Raw genomic sequence first — 7,803 nt, forward strand, 5'->3', positions numbered from 1 at the left:
TCAGTTCAGTGATTTGTGATGGTGAGGCTGCAAACAGTGTTGGCAAGTGATTCCCACAGGGATCTGCTCCTGCAGGTCTGAGCTGGTGAATTCCCCTTTTCATGACACAAAGCCAGCACAGTGACCTCGCAGGTACAGATTTACACTCCTCCCATCCTCCTGGCCACCCTGCACAGTCTCTGGGAAAAGCTCAACTCAAATGTGTCCTGCAGGAGAAGGTCAGGTAAATATTTGATACCCTGACAGTTAATTTAGGGAGAAGCTTTCAGGCCAAAAGCATGCTGAGCACCCCAAAACTTTTCTGGGATCCATCACTGTGGGTACTGATTTCTCATTTGCCATCCCTAATGTGTTTAGGTTCAGAGTGGAACCACAGTGAGAGGGGCTCTTAAAGCCCTCCCTGGGCAAAGGCAGCAGCTATGGGGAAAGCTCATGTTTTTTCAGCCCTCTCCCAATTCATCCTGCTGGTGTTCAACCTTCCTTACACACCTCTGCACTTTCCTGATGCTGTGTAGGGCAGCCAAATGGGTCAGAAGAGCAAAAGCCCTTCAAAGCTGCTCATCCCACCAGGGTCACTTGCTGGGTCACATGCATAGTCATGATCTGAAGACTGAGCTTCCAGAAGGGTTTGCCGCCACAGCACCTGGGACAGTCCTGCACTGTTTTCTCCTGTTGCTGCTTTCTGGACAGATGTATCCCAGCTGCTCGGTCTGCTCGGATGTGCACACGAGTCCATGCATGTGATTGGATCACTGATAGATGCTCCACAGCCATCTGGATCTAGGGAAAAAGTGACAAATCTCTCCCCTCCCGCAACCGCCACACCTTCCATGAGATTTTGATGAATGAGATCTTTATTGGCTGCTGGGCTAATTAAATAGAAGTTGCATCAGCTTCTAGCTGACAGGCTTTAATTGCTCCAGAGCAGATTTTCAGAGGACCAGATGAATATGAAAATAAAAGGAAAGACTGTGGATTGGATCCAAGGATATCTCTGACTGCATTGTGCTTCAGCTGGAAGTTTGTTCCACGTTTCCCTGGGAAACTGGGATGGGACAGGGGGCTCCTGTGCTGCAAGAGTGCTGTCAGAAAAGCAAAAATTAACACAGATAACAAAAAGAAAAAAATAGTATCCTGGTTTAGATAAGAATTTCTGGAGTCTTACCTTTGCCCCAGTCTCTAGCTTTGGCTTTGAGCACCCATCCACTCTGTGCTCCTGTTCCAGTTTGTCACACAGGACCAACAACACCTGCCAAGGGCTGAACTGCCTGGCATGCTCTGACATCACATGTATTCCTGAGATTCCTTTTTTTTCCCCCCTCGTGTTTCTTTGAAGTCCAAAGACTGCAAAAAGTGTGTCAGGCATCCAACAGCCCCTGTAGTTAGGCCCAGCCCTGTGTAATTCTGCTGAGAGTTTAGGAGAAAGGTGCTCCCCTCCAGCAACAAGGATGTTGAGACTTTGAGCCTGGCCATTCATTGGTGCTGGTCCTTTGAAGACAAGAGGTGCTGTGTGTGTCCCACAGTGTGTGCTGGCTGCCAGAAAGGGCTGCACAGCCCTCTCAGCCTCTTGCTGCCGTTTCCCCGTGCAGGAGCACGGGAGGGGACTGATTTGCATCTCTCCTCCAGGCTCCTGCCTAAACCTCCAAGTGGGGTATGTGGATGGCTCAATAGGGGAGTCACTGACAGAAAAAGTTTCTGAGTACCCAAGTTTCAGGTTGGTGCAGGACAGAGATGGACCTGGTATACAGTAGATTAAAAAGTTAATTGAAATTAATGACCAAGCCCTCAGTGACTTTAGTGGTGTCATGTTTTCCCCAGTGGACTCTGCAGTCTATATCTAGGCACATCCAGACTAAGAGGCTTGTTCCATGTTTAATTTATGGCATGATGAATGAGTTCTTAGCATACAATGCACTTAATTCCATTTTGGGCTGATTTATGGTGTGATGTGAACTGCACGTGAAGTTTTTAATTCAGTAGGTGGTGACTCTGATCCAGTATATGGAGTGTGACGGAAGAGATGATAAATTTGATTCCAAGGGTGATGCATCAATTTCAGTGTGAAGTGCATCGAATTTATCACATGGCACATTGGTTCCAGTGCATGACACCCCAGCGATGGCAGTGCCAGGCCTGTTAAGTGGGATACTTTCACTGCATCACCAGTGGTCTGCCACATCCACCACCTCCTCAGAAGAAATTGGCCCTTGCTGTTTGTCTTTCATTTGATCTTGCAGGACTTGAAGAAAACCAGAAAAATGGCCCATTAGGTGCTGGTCAAAATACTTGTCTTCAATTTAATACATGCACTGAGTAAGGGCTTTTGATATCCCACCTAATTTCAGGTCTCAGGAAGATGCTGCTCCTCCTGGGAACCTCAGCAACTTGGCTTAATTTTAAGTTCATTTCATGACTCAGTATCTTTGCTTTTAACTCAACGTCTGGCTGATCCACACTGCTGAATGGGGATGTGGAGTTTGAGTCCTCTCCAGGAGATTGGGCTCTTCAACATCTGTAACCTCTGAAAGGTGTTTAAAAAAACCACCCCTGGAGAAAACTCCTCCACCCTCACTACTCACTGGGGATGCTTTTGGGGTAAGACTTCCTGGCTGAAAAAAACCATGTCTTGGTTAGGAGTTCCTAATGGCATTCAAGCAGCAGTTGTTTGGGATTTGACAGACAGGACAGCCCGGCGTGTGCTGGGCACTGAGGGGCTCGAGTACCCACAGTACCCAACCCCTTGCCCATCCCCACACTCCATTACACCAGCACCACTGAATGAAGCCGGGCACTACAGGGCATGGCAAGTCACTGAGGCAGCCAAGAAAGACATGAGAGACTTGATGAGGGGATTTGGTGACAAGCTGAGCAAGAAGTAATTACTTTTCTTCTCTCCTTTTGCTGCCACAGCCTCTGTGGCAGTGAGGATAAATGCAGTGTATTAGCAGCAGTGAGTGGCAGATTCACTGGGCTGCAATTTATATCATTGTCCTCCCCAAAACCTCACTGGAGGGCATTATGAAGTTAGCTTTATAAAGAGGGATAAAATTATGAGAGGGTCACTGGAAAAGTGTTTGGAAACCCTCAGAAGAGAGGCTGTTTTGTTCTCTCCAACTGTCTTGTTGAGCTCTGAGGGAGGGGTAGTGCTCATTCACCAGATATTAAATTCAATCCAGTGAGAAGTAGCAGATGTTGATGTGCCAAGCCTGTCTGCCATGCATAAGGATGTCTGAAAAATCTTCCATCAAAATGTTTTGATTTTTCTTGAAGCAAAAATAAACTCCTACTGGAGAAAAAACAACAAACCTTCAGGGCAGAAAACTTCTGGCTGAGAAAACTTTGTCTTCAGACTGTTGATAAAGGGTTGCTGCTGTCAGAGGGGATAAAGAGGATGTTTTTCATCAGTCATGTTAATCTGATCTATCCCTGCATGCAGGCTTGTGCAGACAGATAAAATAAAACAGATCCTGATACGCTGATGAGCCAAATTCTATCAGTTTCCAAGGGACTTTGAGCTGTCTGGATGGAGAGGCAGGGGATTGATTTGCTTTGAGTTTACCCCCTGGTGAAGGGTGTTAAGCACTGGGAAAGGCACTTGGGCTAACATGCATCTGGTCTGCCTGGAGGGAGCTGTTTGCAGGCTTGGCCTGTGCTCTGTGCTCCCAACACCTCCACAGCAAACAGGTGCTGCTCCTGCTGCTCACAGTCCAGTCCCTGAAGGAAGAGGAAGATTTAAGCCCAGTCTTCCACTCTCCAAAAGGGTTAAAAAGCCCAAACAAGCATATGGTTTACATTGTTTAAAGAGTACAAGGAAGGGAAATGCTAAAAATCACTCCTTTCAATAGCAAAAATGCTCATGAATCTGAACTCGTAGTTCAGCACCACCTTGCAAACAGCTTTGTTCATGACCAGGGTAAGAAACATTGGGTTTGGGAGGTTGCTGTGCCCTGCTCCTCTGTCCCCCAGGCACCCCCTGAGGGGAGGCTTGTGCCCCACAACCCTGGCCAAGGGGACCAGACAGGCTCAGGGATGCTCCCACTGCTGCCCTCCACAGTGAATCTCTGTCTGAGCCTGGCTGGACCCTGCACCAGAAGGGCAGCAAGGAGCATCCCAGCTGAACGGCATGGATCCTGCTCCTGCATCTCAGCCCACTGAGCCCCTGGCACACACACTCCTGCAGGACCATGGAGCAGCCTCCCAGCTGCAGGATGTCTTTAAGTTGTGGAGAGAATTTATTTCTTCATTTATTTGCTTTGCATGGGAGACAAGAATGCTGGTTTATAATGTGGAACAACCATTTTAACTGAGTGAAGTCGGTCCTATAAATCAATTGTCCTCTCCAGAGCACTGACCAGACCCCAGGAACCAGCATTTTTATGATACCTTTCCATGTTACTCTGGGTGGATTCTGGGCCAGAGTCTCAGCTGGTGTAACTTGGCCTCATTCTCCAAATCCAGGTGATTTACATTGTCTAATGCTGCTATGAACTTCTACAAGTCTGACAATCTCAGGTGCCCTAATTTTTACTGAAGAGATCATATGTTGATTCAAGGTGTTTTAAAATACATCTGACTGAGAGAGAGGACACAGGTCAAACTGTATATCCCAAACAAACATGTTTATCACTCTAAAATAAGTCCAGGCCAAAGCACTAGAAGAAAGGAGGTCCCTCTCCAGTAGTATGTACTCCAAAGGCTACTGGTCCCAGTTATCTAGGCCCCCTGGAGGCTCAATTTCCTCCTCTTTGCATTGCTGAGGCTCTCAGCAGACTTGGTGGTTTTTCTCCAAACCCTTTGACTATCATCAACAGCAGGCTGATAGGATGGCTCCTGCCTCCTCCTTGGTTCACTCTAGTCCACTATTTCTTTCCATCCATCCATCCATCCATCCATCCATCCATCCATCCATCCATCCCTCTTTTATTTAGAGTGCAAGATCTTGAGACAGGGACTGTCTTTCCTTTTTCTCTTTATCCCATTTCTTGAGTGGCAGGTTTTTATTGGCTCACAAATACACATAAAGGGAATTTCTGCCCACGATCAAAACGATATAGTTGAGCAAATCTTTTTCCAAGCTGCTTAAGGGTGAGCCCTCACTTCTGATTCAAACTACAGTTTTTAATTTCTGATGGCTAAAATGAGGGGTTTGTGCCTTGTGGGCCACACTGGGCACCCACATGGCATCTCCATCACGGGGTGAGCATCACCACTGGGCAATCTTTTTATCTTCCTATGTGCAGGATCCCTCACATCTCTCATGATCAGATGGTCACTCTGTGCTGTTGGATTTCCTTGAGATGTTTGAGACCTGGGTGATTTGCACCATTTTGTCTCACTCCATTTCCCCACACTGCTCTGCTGTTAATTTTTTTACACAGAGAAGAGGAAAAGAAGATCTGAGGACTCTGAGTGATACTCATCCTCTGCAAACAGAGTGCAATGCACACTCAGGTGGGCATGGATCTGTCCTGGCTTTTGACATGTTTTCTGTGCAGATAGAGCTAGGTTTAGTTTCACCTATAAAATTTCTCATTCACATGAGAGGATGTTTCTGTTAACTGGTAATCCATGATGATGAGTTTTCTGTGAACCATAGGTGCTGGGAGGTTTGAGGAGAGTGTGTGTCTCTCCTTGTGGCATGGGACATTTGGGAATGGCTGAGTTCTAGCTGTTTTCTGTACCTCAGCTTTAAAAGGGTGGAAGTTATAAAATTGGGACAGTTCCTTATTTGTGTTGAATCAGCTTTCCCCAATTTCCACCACCAGCATCTGGCTTTGACACGTTTTTAATGTACGGCTTCAGCTTGCACACAGAATTGAAATTTTCAGCCACACGGTGCAAGCTTTGTAAGTGGTAATTGCATCAACTTAGGATCAATGGAGCAGAATAATATCTGCCCACTATTAACGGCTTAATAAAATTAATAGTGCTGGCTCTGCCATGAATTACTTTAAAATAGAGATTGTAGGATAGTAATGTAAACAATCATTGATTTTTCTTGGGAGAGTACTGTGAATTAGATATGACTCTCTTCAGTGTGTAGTTGATACCAGACAGTGCAGAAAGTGTATCTGAGTACCTTTAAGGTGGGTGGAGAGGGAAAAAGTGAAAGGGCCCCTGTGGCACTGGGGAGGTGATTAGATAAATGGAACTAGCCCAGACCAGAAGATGAAAGCTTGGAGCCTCCCGGCACTCGATATTGCTGCCATCCAACCTGACCGAATTAATAACCCATTAGTGCAGGACAGGTCTGTTCAATGGTTCAGGTCTGTTAATTGAAATAGTGTGATTAATGGCATTAGAGGGGATGAGGAATACTTAGAAAAATGACAGGAGTCTGCAACCCCGCAACGGAGCTGATGCATTACTCCAGGGTGAGGGAGATGGGAGGTGGCTTTTATTCCCATTGAGATCCTGCCAGCATCCCAGCACTGAGCTCAGCATCAGTGCCAGAGTCAGAGAGCTGGCAGCTGGAAGGGCCAAATCCAGCCTCAGCCTTGCCCATGGGCACAGGGGAACTGCGTGGGCTCAGTGGCACTGGAGCCCATGAGGTTTCCATGCCAGTGTCAGGCTGCATCTGGATCTGGGGCAAAGGCATCTGGAGTGCAGGCTGGGCTGGGCATGGAGCCGCCTGTCTCATGGGTGCCAGCACCCACTGCTACCCTGCAGGAGGGCACTGGGGCCCTGGCAGCAGCATGGCTCTGTTCCCACTACTCACACACAGCCAGCATCCGCATTTCTCCTTCCAGAGGCCAATTTTCCTGTCGATTCCAATTAACCCCAGCGTTGACATCTCAAGGACAGCTCTGGAGGCGGCTTTGCAGAGGAGCAGCAATTTGGAAATGTGTTGTGGGGCGGAGATGGCACTTTAGAGCCCAGCCTTAATTACATCAAATGGCCAGAAAGAGCTGTACAGTGGTTTGAGCTATTGCCATTTGCAGAATGATTCTTCTACAAGATTCCCTTCAGTCCTGCTCTTGTCCTGATGTCTTTTCTTTAAATCAGTGCCTGTGCTTGAAGTTGGGGCTCAGCATAGGGGCAGGTGCATATGATGCACACCCTGGGTGTTTTCCTGGCAAAAACCAGTCTTCCATTTCGTCTCCCAGTTAAATATGCACCCTGCAGCTGGTGCATGAGTGTGCCAGGGAGGGGGCCAGTGGGCTTTGCTTACAGGGAGCCAGGGCAAGCAAGCAGCTCATCCCAAACCATTGCTCCCCAGCTGTAGGGAATGAAGCACCATTGCTTCAAGATCTGCTCTGCTGTGGTCCTTTCTGCCATTTCCATCAACTCCATGAAAGCTGGGGGGGGAGGTCTCCCCCTGTGTTTGAGCCAGCCATGCACCCACACCTCCCTCCTGGTGCCTGTGTGGCCCTGAGAATTCACACCTGGTTTGAAATACCAAATTCCACAAGTTATTAGAGGACAGTGTGGCTAATGGGGACAGTTTGGGCACCTTCATTCCTGGCAGAGGCTGCAAGAGCAGCAGACATGCTGTGTTTGTTTTCCAGTCCTCAGAGGGAAAGGGGCAGAACTTCAAGAGCATCAGCAACACCAGGGAGAAGTGGGTTCAGAAGGACAATCCAAAGCACAGCTTTTAACTCGGGGAATAATAAATGCATGGAAAGACCCACAGCGCCACAATAAAACATCCCTTAAATCTTTTGTTTTCATTTTGGATGATAAAGGAAAATCATTAGGGCTCAATTAGTCATGAGAGACAGGGGTCCTTCTGCATTGCACTGGCTTGAGGAAGTGCCTTCTGTTCAAGAGCACACCCTCCCCATGCAGCGAGGGTTCATTAAA

The sequence above is a fragment of the Corvus moneduloides genome, chromosome 7, assembly GCF_009650955.1.
Source record: "Corvus moneduloides isolate bCorMon1 chromosome 7, bCorMon1.pri, whole genome shotgun sequence".
NCBI lineage: Eukaryota > Metazoa > Chordata > Aves > Passeriformes > Corvidae > Corvus > Corvus moneduloides.